This window comes from Megalops cyprinoides, chromosome 1 (genome assembly GCF_013368585.1).
Source record: "Megalops cyprinoides isolate fMegCyp1 chromosome 1, fMegCyp1.pri, whole genome shotgun sequence".
NCBI lineage: Eukaryota > Metazoa > Chordata > Actinopteri > Elopiformes > Megalopidae > Megalops > Megalops cyprinoides.
The window spans coordinates 41,217,367-41,233,355 of NC_050583.1; the positions used below are offsets into that span (position 1 = coordinate 41,217,367).

Genomic DNA, 15,989 nt, shown 5'->3' on the forward strand with positions numbered 1-15,989 from the left:
AATAACTGTTTTTTTGGGGTTCGAAGCCTCACAAATACATCCACACACCCGATAAATGGATAGGACAGGCAGCAAAAAATAGGAGATAACAGTTGACAACATGATTAAAACTGCCAACCTCAAAGTCAATCCATATATGCTGTAACTTGTATCTTAGGAGTGCTACATATGAGAGAAAATCTATTGCCTTGGAAGATCAAAATTTGGAGGTGAATCTGATAAGGATAAGAAATGGGGCCAGGTGAATGTTAGCTGTTAGACTTCACCTGTGCCTGGCGAGCACAGCTACTGAGATGCGGTGTGTGTGTGTGTGTGTGTGTGTGTGCGCGTGTGTTTGAGCATCGTGAAAGGGCCGTAGGAGGCAAAGCTTAGACCATCACAGTAAATTTCAGTACTGGGGGGCTGGGGGGGGTTATGGGCGCACAATACAAGAACAAAGGGGAATACAGTACTAAACTGACGCAGTCACTGGGGGAGAGAGCTGCAAAAAACTCAAAACTTACCCGCCACAGCCAGCACATTGTGCCCAGGCTCTTTTTTTTCGTAACTTGCACGAGGGGTGTGAATTCCTCAGTGGCAACACCACTGCAGCATGTCAAAGACCAGAGGGCCTTCAGCGCCATCGTTCACAGGGCTCGGCAAATGTATCTTACTTCAGCGTTTCCTTTTGCATGTGGGCCTGTTGTGCATTTCTCTCCATGCAAGGCGTGAAGAGAAAGGGGTGCCGCAGAAGCAATTTGTTAACATTGATTTCTCCATGTCGTCCATAGTTGCTATGGTTTCTGGGTGAAACTTAGCCTTTATCTGTCAAAACTTGCTGTAAATGGGCGGCTGAGGAATGAACCATTACAAAGCCATTCTGATGAATGGACTTTTGAACAGTATGTGCTGGGCAAGCACAAAAATTGCACATTCTTCAAAGGAGAGGAAAAAATTCCATGAAAGCGGAACACTTTGAATGTTTCCACCAGGCTGTGCCTGCGTTTGGACTTGACCACATAGACCCTGCTTAGGTAGTAAATGACACCTGGGAATGAATCCTTGGCATTGCTTAGCACTGATTTATGTTTGTCTATCTGTGTTTTTATGACTAGGTATATCTCAGACGTTAAAGAGGCTATTAGGCCTGTGCTTAAAAGAATCTGCCTCTTACTCAACGTGTTCCAACAGACAATCAGCCGTTCAAAACAACAAAGCCTTCCACTCAATGACTCCCAGAAATGTCCTCAGCCACTGGATGGAAGCACCAAAAGGGAAGCAGAACATCTCAACCGATAGTGGTGGTGCAGATTTTGATTTTTGTTTTTTGAAAGGCTTTTAGAGTCCTCCTGTTTGACTTTTTATAAACTCCCTTTATTGATAGTGGAGTTAAAAATAGAGGGGAAAATGTCAACACTGCTGAGTGTTCCTGCGTAGTCTCTGAAAAGATTAGGGCCTTGGTCTTTACAGGGCTTTTTTATTGTTTATTTTCTTTGCTGTGAAGCGATGGAAACTATTCAGGGGAACAGAACTTTTGTACAGCTCGTGCTGACTTTGCCAAGATCCTGAATTCAGGCCTCAACACCAGTATTTACATTCAGTCATCTCTAACCTTATTCAAACACTAAAACTTTATGCGGACACATTAACCAAGATGTTCCTGTGACTGACGCACAGCCTTATTTGACAGTATCTGCACTGCTTCAGTACTGGCATGGATACTCTCTGCACATGGACAACGCTTGGGGACAATGAACCACAGACACATTCGTATCGGCTTCTTCCGTTAACTTGATACTGTAATGTTCTATGGCTGTTATTTTCCGATATTTGAACAGCTGAACCCCGTGCACAATATGAAACTCTCTCTGTGTGAATACTGACTCACTCACACATCCAGACAGGAAAATTATATGAATTAATTATGAATTATATGACATTTTAAGTCTGGTTCTTTGACTCCTTCATGAATATTTATGATAAAAAATAAAACCGATTTTTTTTTTTTTTTCCATTTCAACCAAGATATTGAATACTGATCCAAGCAATCAATGACCTCATGGGTGAATATGTGAAAAAATCAAATGTTCCGCATTACCCCTGAAAGACTGCAGCGCTGAACATAAATGACAGCTGAGCTGAGGCCTCACCAACACAAACACTCCCCTCTAAAGGTCATCTCTTCCACTCCCTCCCTTGCCCCATCCCAGAGTCCCCTCCCCGCCTCACACCCTCTCTTTGTCGTCTTGGAGATATTTGTCACTGGGGCTCCTCATTTGGTGTGGTATAAGGTCACATGTCAGGCTCATATCAGGTCACAAGGGTGGAATCATTTCATGAAAGCATGACCACGACATCAACAATCTCTTTTTTTTTTTTTTTTATGAGATCCCTGAAAAAACAAAACAAAATCAGACACATCCTCCAAGTGAAACAATATATCACAAGTGTATTATTTATCTAAACTATTATGTATTATTTATCTAACTATTTAGTGTTTTTTTTTTCAACCATTCATTCATGCACAGGTTCCACCACCAAGAAGACTACATGTTTGGCAAAGGGCTTCATGAAGAGTAAGAGACTGATTAGCTCACGCAAATTAAATAAATATTTACAATCAAATATATTTGTATGTGATTAGGGACATTTAATGACCTAAACGCAATCAAGAGTAATCCACCCTCATATAAGAAAGAAAGAAAGCAAGAAAAAATGAAAAAAAGAAAATGTACGATATAAAGAACTAACGACATTTGCAAGAAATAGTTTATTTGTAATGAAGATGGAAAGTTTATTGCTCCTTCTGTGGATAAAGGGAGTAAAGCCCTAATATCACACATGATGATTGGGGCCATAATTTAAAGTGTACATTATAACAAGTTTATTGAAATTTGTGAATTTTATCCAGTGACAGGATTCCAAAGAAAATAAGTATGGATTAATTCATGTGCTGGTACAAGAATGTTTGACATTGAGATCTCAGCTCCTAAAATCAAATTCTATTCCATGCCTAGTGGATGATCTTTTGTAGATTATCTTATTGTTCTAATCTAATTGAGGAAAATAGAGACAATTCCAGATTTTTTTCAACTCTGAAGATCAAGTCTCCAATTCAGCAACTCTTCCTTATCTATACTTTCAACAGACCGAATTAATGCAATGGCCACACCAATCCACAAAAAATTTCAATGAAACAGAGAAAAATAAATCTTTTGGCACTTCCAAACCGCTGACACATGAGTAAAGAATTCAGGAGCACTTGTCACTATTTAAGCCTGAATGTTCATTCAATGATGCTTCTTTGTTCCACACATTTGCCACAAAGCTTCTTTTAAAAATGAACCTAAGCTAATCTGAAACTGGTAGCTACATCCCAGAGTTGCCAAGTTAGTGCGGTTTTGAAAATCAGCTTGGGAACTTTTTTAACCTGTCAAACCCCCCACTGGGAACCTCTCTGGGCATAACTAAAAAAAATCACATGCTCAGTGCTGTAGGTAGTCTTAGTAAGCTAATTATTAAGTTACCTAATTTATACCTAAAAACATAAAGATACTTAAATCCTATGGCCTATTTGTCTAAACCCTTGTGACCAACAAGATATCAGATCAGACAGCTCCAGTTCCTCACCAAGGTAATTTGTTCCTGCTTTTACCAGTTACTATTAAAATGCTGTGTAGTTGTGTACAACATGAAAGGACATTTGGTTTTGCAAGCTATGCAAATACCAATACAAGTGGTACAAGGGGAAAATATCTTTGCTATTTTAATTCATTCTAATTTTACATGGGCAAATAAATAATATTATTAGGATGACCTAAACAGCTAGGTAATATTAGATTTATTGCACATTTTCAATCACTAGCATTCCAGTCTTAGTTACATCCACTGAATGAATGGTGTTATCTGGTCAGTGATTTCTTCTTTATATTTGCACATTTCAGCTATAAGATGACAGAAAGGTAAAATAAGGGAGTCAACAGAAAAAGCACCACCATGCTAACAGATCAATCACTGAACAAAATAGCCATTGTGTGCGTTTTAGTTAAGGTCATTCCGTTGTATTTGGATACCAAGAAAATGTAAGTAGGTGAATGGTTTTACAAGGTGCACAGTTTAACATGGGTTTAGTAAATAATGCTTTAATATATTTTTTTTTATCTCATTATCAAACAGACACTAAATACAACAAGCCCAAGAATCTATCCATAAATTAATAATACTAAAAGTATTATTTTTGTTAGCCTTTATCTAAATAGGTAACACACTACTGGCTTTAACTGTTAATACTCACTATGTTAAATAAGTACACCATACCTAGGACCAATATTTCACACCAGTTCAAACCTTTGACATATTAACTTGCACAAAATGGTTTTATATTGGTGCTAGATTATTTAAATATAAACAATAGAATTATAAAATTATCACAATATTTGTTTAAATGCCAAAAAACAGAAACAAAACATTTAAGAAACAAATTTCTTAAAATGACAAATTCCATAAACTGATTTATTTTATAATCCTAAACTGTTGCTAAAATGTGTTAATTTCTTTCCTGTTTAGTCTGAAAGCACTGACTAATTTAAGTAAAAGGGGGTGATGTTTTTCAGTTTATTTCTGAAGTTTATTTCTGTCAGTGAATCTACTGCCACATTTAAAGAAAAAAAAAACACGCTTAAAAAATTAAAACCATGACATCCAAAATTAGTAATAATGAAAACCTGTAAACTGAAAATGAAAACTGAACAACATATATAGCCAAGGCATGAGGACTAAAAGATGTTACGTGCATAGTCCTACCCTAAACTGGGTCAAACAGGACTGATTAACCGGGATATCCAAATCCACCAAATCCATGTCATGTTGTAATTGGATTTTTTGTTTTTGACTTTATTTATCATTCTAATATGGCTTTATAGTTTTATAGTTTCTTGCTTTGTTAGAGCGATTGCTTAGTATTTTGTTCTTCCGGCTTCCATTTGTTTACGACTCCGTTTTATTGAGACAAAACTTAAAACATCATAGTCCGTACATTATAGTTGCCATGGTTTTGTGATCCTGTAATTTTGCTTGCCACTGTACCATTCTGCATCTGTCCATACAGAATCATTGTATTAGTTGTTTCCATTAGTTTGTAATACAAACTCTGTGTTAATCTTTTTGCAGTCCCTCTTCTATGTTCCACTTTTCAAAGCACTCAAATCAGCAGTAAATCCGTAGTAGAATATAATACTAACTACAACGCACTACAAAACTGCACTGATTGATATGTCTTAATGCACAAACAAAAAAGGTATTGCCAGTAATACGGAGACATAGTCAAGATGTCCAGAGTGTAGTACGCTGCAACACAGGTATTAAAAAATGAGATGGACATACCGTAAAAGTACATGGGAACGGATGGAAATGGCAACAAGCAGCATTCCTAAAGGTGTCATTACAAAAGCCTGCCAATGAACAGCACATGCACTAGCCCTGAGACAATGTACTTATGGTTTATATGTTCATTTAGATAAAATGAGAATCTTCAGGTGGAAACAAACCCATCTTTACTCTGCGGCCCTGTGCCTGATAACCCTCTCGGTCAATGGGCTGTGGGTCTATTCGACTGCGCGAAGTCAACGCTGCGGCCGTAAATAATGATGGCAATGCTCGCGTGGAGCTCCAATCACCATTGTGCTGTCACCAAACAGAGAAGATTGCTTGTTTAATTTACTGCAGCGCATCTGTCTCAGTTCTGCCCCATTTAGCTTTTCAATTCAGATGAGTAATACCATCTAGTATTTATCAATACGTTTTTTTCCAATGCCATGAATCAATACGAACAGAAAAGTTGATACTTGCGTTGCGCAGGTAACTGCAGAATTTTCAAATGCAATTGGCTGAAAATGGCGAGCCTGTACTCAATGATACAATTAATATGATACTGCCATACATGATGGCTCCAGCAAACAGCTGCATCCAGAAACCTTATCCTTACATACTTGAATAAATGCGAATTAATGACAGCCATATGTTCGCTGGGATACTATGGCAGCATTGTGGCAAAAAGAGGCTGCTAATGTAAACTGATATTATACCGGCATTTGATATTACATGACTGCTGTAACAGAAATGGTCTTGGCATAAGTTGTACCCAGCCTATGGGACACAAAGCCATTCCATTTCCTCCTTTGTGCACAGCCAGAATATCCCAGAAGGTCAGCCACACTTGTATTTTGGGGTAGACAGAACTCCCTTTGACCAGCCCCAGCACCAGCCCCTGCCCCAGCACAGACCGGTGTTGAGATGACTGACATTTAATGAAATGGCCTTTACTGGCAGGGCCGCAGCAGTGACAAGCTACAGCGGCAGCAGCTTACAAAAGGGGCTTGGCTGGCGAGAGCGTATAATAATGATGATGTGAGCGTGTGAGCTTGCTGCAGCCAGGAAAGCATTATCTCTCGGTTCTGGGCCATTATCCCTCCATTCTCTGAGATCTGTGCCCTCTGATCTAATGTGAAGCCAGCAGGCTAATATGCCGTCCGCGCCCGTGCAGTGGAAGTGGGGGAGGCCACGCATGGTGGCACTCAACACGGTCCATTTCATCCCCCCTTCCGGACAGCACGCAACACAACAAGAACCACGGCTCCTCTGCAGTAACCTCCACCACATTTAATACTCCAGAAAACCCAGAAACCTTGTGCTGCAGAACTTAATGTTCAGGAGCTTCAAATCTGTGAGGTAAAAAAAAAAAAACTGAATTGGCTTACAGGCCTCCTTCTTAAAATGTGTTTGGTTTGTGCGGTTCCTCCCTTTGTAAAATGACCGCCGAACAGGCAGATGAAAAGGAAATAGCAAGTCGCAATGTCCCGTTAAATGATTGCTTTTGTGGAAGGCATGACTGCTGACCAGCTGGCTTCTCTACTGAACCAGAGATGAGAAGCTTGCGATGGCAGGAGAGGGTTAACCAGGCAGCCTCGCAGCTCCATTCAAACAGGAATATTAACAGTGTGTCCCTGGGCGCTGGGAGAGCGGTGAGAGAGAGGGAGGGAGGGAGGGAGGGAAGGGAAGGGGAGGGTGTGAATCAGATTTTCAATGACAATGTGCTTAAGATCACCGTTTCAAAGGAAGAACATATCATCTGTCAAACTTAATGGAAGTGTCCCCGGAAAATGAACGAAAACGGAATGGAAGCCATTCATTAGAGCAGCTCGAGAGCCAATGCAGCCGTCTCCCCGCTGATAGCTGCCCCAGGAAAATAAATATATACACAGTCATTATTTATTCGCAGATTTCCGAGGTGGCAGGCCAGCCACGATTAAGGGTTACTTCTCATGCTAGAGAGATAATATTAGAACGGCTGCCTGGAGAGGAATCTGAGCGTTGTACCGGGGGTATCAAAGGGAATGAAGTGCTTTATTGCCTGGGAGAGGGGCTGCCTCTGCATGATAGCAGTGGATGCATTCAGTACGAGCATTTGATATCATTGTTTTATGGAGAGGGGGAAATCCACTGATGACAAGGCCTCTTTCACTGAAAATGTTATCAAGTTTAATTACTGTCAGAACAGGTCCCTGCACCTTTATAGCAAGGTAAAAAGAGTGGAGGAGAAGAAAAGCTCACACTCATACAAATACAAGGACAACAAATTATTGCAAGGATGGCACTAAATACAGCACTTGAAATATAGTAAGGAGCAAAACTGTGAGGTCAGAATTGACAATTTAATACAAAGAACATAATTCAATGGATCACATGCAGGTAGGCCTAATGTTTTGAAAAAACATACAGGCCTAAAGTTAACGGGTCTTTATTTGTATTTTATTAGACTTTCTACACTTACAGTTAAGATTAAAAGTACATGATATAGTGTCAACCAACAAATATGAATAAACCAGTCATCTTTAATAACAATAAAAAAGTAAGTAAGCTGAGTAAAAAAAAAAAAACACAAGAGACTTAGAGATTATTGTGAGATGAAAAGCACATTTATCCTGTGGTGGGACATTCAACATTTAGACAAACAAAAAGGCACACTCCACAAACATCCCTCTATATCTTTCACGTTTCTCCGTATCCCTCTCAGCACCACACTGAATATTTAAATGTAACTCAACGCACAATTATCCGAAGGACATAACTGTCTTCTCCCAACAGAGCCTTTACTTGCTCGTCATTATTACAGAACATCTGCTGATCTATTCTGTCTAGGAAAAACCCCTACCTACTTCAAGTGACTTCCAAAAACAAAATAATCTTAACCTGTTCATGGAGGATCACAATGTTTTAAGCAGAGATCCATCTTCTGGGTTATTCATCATTCTGAGAGGGGAACTGCAATTTAAGTAAAACGTCCATGCCACCCAGCTTCCTATTCTTTCCCCCTCCTGTCTGGATGACACCCATTGACCCTGCATCAGCTCTGAATTCCATCCTCCTGCCTTTGGAGTAATTGAGAGCCATTTTGAGAGCTGAATCAAGCAGCACTTTTGCAACTCTGACCTAACTCCTTCATGTAACTGGAACATAGAACGCTGTGCTGTCTGGTACCAAAACATTACTCAGTATCATCAAAGATGTGCAAATGAAGCCGAGAAGAACGAGATCCCACACAAAACAATTAACCGTTTCCTATCTCGTAGGCAAGCGTATGTTGGCACTAGTTTCAGCAGTGCTAGTCAACCACAGCAAATGTGGGATATCAGCATTCATGGAACAGCCCCCCTCCCGGATCTCTGTAACTCTGCAGGTTGGAGCTCACAGATCCTAGCATCAGAGGGGCTTTATTCCCTAAATCTCTCCCCTGTGGGACTGCCCCACCCCACCCCCTCCTCACCACGGCCTTTTCCCACACTCTCCTCACTCCCACAGGCAGCTAGCGTCACAGGGAACAACGGCCCAGAGCCTCTACAATATTCCTGTGTTTTCCCGCTGTTCTGCATCTGCCATTGTTTGCTTCACCTGGATCTTTGTACATGTAATGCAGCTATCGCACGAACTGCAAAAAGCCTGGAGAAGACAGGCAGATGACCCTGTCATTTGCAGCATGAAGACCTGGGTCATTATATGGTGACAGCTGGCAACTGACAATGAAGTCGTGGTTTTGCTGATGGGTATCAGTGTGTGTTGCCCTGAACCCTCGTCAACCTATGACAGAGCAGTTCAAAAAAAAAAAAAACACCACTGTCGTCTTTAAACTGTTTTACCAAATAAAGAAACTGCATACATACATCCTGTATGACCGAATGGGGCTATGATAATGTACTATACAAAAACACTGCAAGTGAGACCCTTTCAGAAAATCTCTGTTGCTTATGTAAAAGATTGTCATGAAAAACACCTTACCTTTCAGTCTGACACATCGCCAACTGGTTCTCACAAAACAAATGTCCCCGATTGGTAACAGCTACCCCCGAAAACATTCTGCAAATTATTTTTTTTCTTTCTTTGTGGGAACCAAACCCCCACTTTGAACGTGTGGTTTGTGCAGATCTCTGCATCTCACTCTTTGAAAACCACACCGGCTTACACAGCTGACATGGCTGAAGAGTTCAATGAGCTCACCATCCGACAGCTCGAGAGTGACCTGCCACCCTCTAGCCGCTGTCTCATCTGTCACGGCCGCTGATGAGCTACTGGCGAGTGTGGCCTTGTGAGCCAGCACCTGTACACACAGGGACAGGGCTGAAGCCTTGCGGGTTCCCACAACCCATCCCTGCAAGGAGGTTACCCGGGTAATCAATTAAATCAGCCTCCTCTATCCAATGCAAATCGCTTAAACCCTGGCTAGCACTGCAGCTCAGCCTATAGGAATCCTTCCAGGTGGAGCTCTTTGGCTAATTTTAGCGCTGTCAGAGTGTACACAATATAAGAGAGTGAGTATGGATGATAAAAGCAGATGAGTGCATTTTCTCTAATTACACACACACGCCTTTTACCCATACAGCTGGACCCCGGTGTGAGCTAATGTCTAGAACAATTTCAGCAATAAATCTACAGAAGCAAGACGCTGAATGACATCAATTTATCATTTTGAGGAGTTAATAGCAGGAAAATAAAGAAACGGCTTTCACAAGAGATACAAACTAAAAAGCACATTCTGCGCCGATTATCTACATGAGCAGAGGTCCTACGGATGGCCTTTGGCACAGCGCAACCCACCTGCACAAGATAATGGTCCTGACACAGAGCAGTGCTACTGAGTGCCAATGGTCACATCAGAAAGTAGCATCTTAATTCTGCTCGGTCCGCAGCCTGCTTACCAGACTGGAGGAGAAGCCTGCAGCACTGTCAGAAAGTGCACACCATCCTCTGAAAACCTTCCTCGTTTGACACAGATAAGTCTATTGTTCCATGGGCAGTAAGAGTAAAATGTCAAGCCTTGCATAAAGACACAGAAAACTGCCAGGATATTTTGAGTCACTCTTGCGTGTTTTTGAGACCAAAAGTCATTTTTCCTCTCCAAACTCACACTTCTTGACATTATCGCTCTGAAAGGAAGAAGAAGGGGGGGGAGAGTTCCTCCTGTTTGACCTCAGAAATGGTGGAGGGAGAAAGAGCGCGTCGTCACTTCCGTCATGATGACATATTTACCGACATGTGAAACTCCGGCTGCGAGGCTTCTGACTGGCATCTCTCACATCAGGAGGAAACCAACTTTCCGTAGGCAAAAAGCTGCCGGGGCGGCACTTTCAAAAGTCCTCAGCAAGAAGCAGAAAGATCTGTGTTTCCACCCTTGGCTCTAACATCATATCTGCATCAACTTTAGCGCAAGAGCACCGTGGGGCAACTTCTGTAAGCAGCAAAAAAGACACAAGCTTCCTCTCCCTAACTCAAAAATTAAATTACACAAAAGAGTATCACTCCCTAGAAAATATGGGAAGTGAAGGTACACAAGAACATGAAGGAGCACAGATTCTTCATTTCATATTTTTATCTTTCATACCAAAAAAATGATGCCTTTGACTACAAAATAATTATTAACTTTTTAGAAATTACAGTATAATTATAAACAATTAGTTCATAAACAAAATGTTTGATGACCTGTCCACACAACACACACAGTGGTCTTTATTTAAAAAAAAAAAATAACAAAACCAAAGCACGCTTCAAAGATTCTTTATAGCAAAAATTAACAGCAGCAGCTTTCTGCAGTAACAGCCTAAAATCACAAATAGCCTGAAGTAACAAAAACTATCTGGTTGCCCAAGTAACAATCATTACACATTTTGGTTGTCCACAACAAATTTCATTTGGCCGAGAAAAACGACAACAACAACGTCAGGGCAGCCCACAGAGGCTTTGCCATTTGCCAAGAGACAAGCAGTGACAGCTGCCATCCCTGTATTTTCACTCATTAATATGACAGACCAACAAAACTACATCAAATCAAGGGATATGCCAATGCATACATCATTCCATATTTACATTTATATATTACTGCTGAACAGTTTATTCACTGAATCTGCAAATTACCAATCACAGTACTTGCCAATAGCTGTCACGGTTTCATGGGAAAATATGCTTTGTTTGGATACTGCTAGAAACCTTTCACATACAGGCAGTATTTTTTTTTTACAACATATGAAAGTTCTGGTTGATATGAGCTTAAAATGTAAAATTCCGTTCGTAGTAGAAGTTAAGCTAACTGCTTTTCAGAGGTTTACAGCAGGTATGTACACACTGGTGATGTGCATGCGACGGACTTAACTCTGGTTGTTGATTATTGTTCTGAAAGAAAAAAGACAACCGTGAAAGTCTGCACGCTTAGCGTACTCGCAGGAAGACAACTTGAACCTGAGGGTTTAACCTTGACACCTGCACATTACGATCTGTTTTCTGCTACAACGCCCTCAATCGATTCCAGGGGAGATTAGCATGGAAAATTAGTAGGGCCCGGCTTCAGAGTGGAAAACCCAACTCTACCAGAATTCAGGTACACGCCATGTGAAAAGCAATGTAACTTCCTGTCACGTTAATGGAACTGCCAGATCTCTGGACGGCATCCCTTGCTTTTACATACTGAGACAGTCATTCCTTACAGTACTTTTGTTTTGCACTCTTCAGTGTCTCTTATACAACAATTCACCTGAAGTTGATCATTAATCCCTCTAGAAATGTCAGCACTTCAGTGCATGGCTGCCCTTGCGTCCTGTCATCTCCCGAAGTAGATAAAAAGTATTCCTGTTTCATCCCCTGCCTGCATTACCAGTTTGACTATTTTTTTTCCACGCAAACAGACTGCTCTTCCTCCTGTTCCTGTGAATGGAGATACTGTCCCCTGCAGAGTACCAACCAAGTGCTGGGGGGATAATTAAGGTGGTGCATTCAATTGCCAACATGAATGGTAATTGCTTATATTCTAAACAAATAACATTTTCCCCAATGTTAGCCTAAACCAGCTAAAATGCTACCTGAGAATCAGCTGATCATATATCAACAAATAACACAAATCTATAACTCCATATATAATACCAATCTACTACACCACCTTAAGAATCAAGTTCTCAGATTTAACAATGTTACTACCTTACAGGTGTTTAACAGTTTGTTATGGGAAATCTAGCAGAGGAGAAACAATATTACAGGATGCCAAATACAGCATCTGGGTTCACCACACAAATGTATCACTTATTGCTTTGAGTAAAAGATCCAGGTCCCACCCAGAATCATATTACAGGGCCCGGTTTAGACTGGACTATGCAAAATCTCTGTGAAGTGCAGTTTGATTTGTCACTGTACAATAAAGTGTTCATTCCATATAGAGCTGACATTGTGAATTGAGCAGCCTATCACTCTGTCTGAATTTTATCCAGAATTCCATTGCTGAACTGCAAAAAATCAGTGGAGATACACATACTTTTTAACTATCCTTTGATCCATACTTTGGAAAAAAAAAAAAATCTTCCTGGTTTTCCATCGAATAGCATCTGTACAAGATTTGGCTGGTCTGAAGTTTTTTTTTTTTACTGTGTTTTTAGAACATTTAGCCTATTCATCATTCATTACCTCCTGATCTTCGATGTCCACTCCAACCAGTTTCTTGGCCAAAGAAAATTGGCTTGTCCATCTTGGATGGCCAACCGGCTATCTGACTCACTGCTGCAACTGCTGAGGCTGGAAGTCCACTATAATCAGATCACTCCATTTCAGCGCCTGCCAGTCTCCTGCTCTGCTCTTCTCAGAGCGCCGGCAGCCATGCAGGACTGGCACGGCGCCACGGAGAGGGTGGGAGTGCCAGCTTTGCCTGTGTTCCCCCGTCGCTCACTTCCACGGCAGGACAGTGGGCGAGGGGGATACACTGGCCTGCTCTCAGACCAGCGAATGTGGCCACCGTGCGCATCTGCACGAACGCAGTGAGGGGACGGAGATGTGGACGTAGCTCCGTTATGGCACTTTCAGCTTCCCACAACACGTAGGTGAGAGGCCAGCTGGAGCGGCACCTGTTTCAGTGGTTTAAGGAAAGGCTGGGCCAGGATTCAGAAGTGGGAGATGAAGTGAGTGTCTGAAAAAAGGAAATTCGCTGTCTTGACGTCTGACCTGCCGCGCTGCGGCTACTGTACGGCATGTATCTGTGATTCGCACCAAGAGAGGAGGTGACAGGGTGGGAAGGCACCAAATTTCTCACTCAGCGACTAAGCCTCTAATGTATCCTGCCCTGAATGTCACAGCTTTTCAGTACAAAAGGTCAGCTATTTTATAAAACAAAACAATATAAAAAAAAGAAACATATTACTTATGTGCTTACAGCAATGCATGAGGATCTCTCTGAGTATTTTTCAGACTCGACACGCCGTCTTTGATTCCTTCATAGTGATGTTGATTGCAGGAATATACAGCCTCAACATTGTTTATATCACTAAGCTGCCACAAACACCATGACTGTGTGACTGCATTAGTGGAAACAGTGGACAGTGATTGTGGAAAGGTTTAGTAAGACATTTGTATGTGACTATTAGATGCAAGATTCATTTACTACAGTAACAAGCCAGTCCGAGAATTACTGAATGTTTTGACTGACAGATAACAACCTTTATATTCCTATCAGATAGGAGCTGTAAAATAACTCTGGGTCCGGAGTAATTTAGGATGAGTCTGCTAATGAGGATCAATGATCGTGCAATACGTGCAGCGCAGACTGTAGCTGTATCTGCCACTGTTGACCAAGTGTTGTACTGTAATACAAAAGGATTCATGCCCTATTAGAAAACCAGGGTTACGTTACTTTGCACTGACAAATTGTCAGATTTTATGACTGAGCTCATCAAGAAAATATGAAGCAAGTGAAAAGTGTGTTTAAAATAGTGTAACGTCTGTAGCACAATAAGTAAAAGCGGGGGTAGGGGATCGTAGAGTACGTACAATACAGTATGTTTTGCAGCTTGTGTATCACCTTGATTTCAAAACACGTTTTCCTCTACTTTCAGTATTGCTGGCTTGCTGTTTGTATCACAGCAACACCGGACATTTAATCTGTGCATGCATTGCTTGCGAGGCACGTATGAGGAAATTGTCACCAAGAGAACAAAAAAGCTTGTTTTAACCTGTCATCTCTTTCACCTGTAGAAATGACCGTCGACCAAACAATGCGTCCACATCATTTTATACTTTACGGTTTACATGAGACAAACCATCAGCTGTAAGTGTTTAAATATGTTTAGTTAACACTGCACAGTTCACTCAACCAACGGCATGCCAGTAAGCAACATATAGCTCGCTACGTTAACCGTATTTTCTAATCACCGATCCTGCTAGCCGTTAACGTTAGCTAGTTAGCGAGCATGTTCACTAACGTCATTTAATTAAGCTATCTTAACTTTGCCAAGACACTTATGTGTTGGAACTGAACACTGACGGACAATCTAACATGAGACACACGCAGTACAGCCTAAAGTACAAAGCTAAATCGTGCAAAAATGTATGCTTTCTACATAACTATCTAGCTAATGCAGCTCGCATCAACAGAACTGCCGTTTCGTTTTGGTGGTCAACGGTAGCCACTGTCGGCGACACGCAGTAATGTACTAGCTGGCTAGCTATCCAGGATTGGTATTTCGCTAGCGCCAGCTGCGTTAATTAGTTTGCTATACATCTGCACGAAATCTGAGCAGTGACATTGAACAGAACGTTGTGCAGCTACAGCATTTGAAGATCAGCTAGCTAGCTAGCTAGCAAGCTGAATGGCTAGATCTCCCGTTAACCACGGCTGCAGACAGAGCCAGCAGTTCTGCATGCTGAAAGTGCACAGATTATTGGCAGGCTAGCTGGGATGTCATCGACCTAAATAACGTTAACTAAATTTTCGCCATGTCAGCCTAACTAGCGGATTGTCACAGAAAACGGAAAAGTGTGAATACCTGAGACCTGTTGACTCCTCCTACCGGTCTCTTGGTTGGTGGAAGTTCAGCCGGGGATGTATGTTTGCGGTCGACTTGTTTCTGAAGTTATTTTTTTCCCCTCGGATGAGGGAAAGAGGGATGCGACAGCAGGTTACCAAGTCTCGCCTCCGGCTGCTGAGCGGTACGAGACAAGAGACGGGTTATCTGGGAGCAGAGAAGTTGATGAAGCGCTCGCGTACAGCAGCAGCCATTGCGGTCACGTGCTTTCTGAGTGAAACCCAACACCGGCTAGCCTAGGCCACCATCCCCGCCTACTTTCCTTATCCGCTGTGCCAATCATCGGAAAGGAGTCTCCCGTTAACTCCACATGTGCTCTGTTTTCATCCACCGATCGATGAGAGATACCACAAGATATCCGTTTAAATCACTGTTAGAATCGCATTTATTAAACGGAATGTGCTTACTTTTAAGATTCATTGCCAGACATCAGGATTGCGATGACATTTTAATATATGTGGATAAAGCGCTGGTTTATCCATTTGCAGCCTAATGACTACAAAAATATTGGTCTGAAAATGTTATCCTGCTTTTTAAAATTGGGAATTTCTCACCCGTCATTAGATATACCAATCCTGGTATTTTAGACGTGTATTATTCTCATGAAATCCATGCTAGTGTTGGCAAAGC

The 15,989-nt window shown here is 41.5% G+C and overlaps 1 long non-coding RNA gene across 1 annotated transcript in view; it reads right to left on the reverse strand.

The window, feature by feature from the left end:
* LOC118777919 overlaps positions 1-15,552 on the reverse strand; it is a 70,692-nt gene extending 55,140 nt beyond the window's left edge. Inside the window, exon 1 of the long non-coding RNA XR_005004979.1 lies at positions 15,321-15,552. This is a non-coding gene — a long non-coding RNA (uncharacterized LOC118777919). The remainder of the gene's footprint in view (positions 1-15,320) is intronic.
* Between the last annotated feature and the right edge of the window lie 437 nt (positions 15,553-15,989).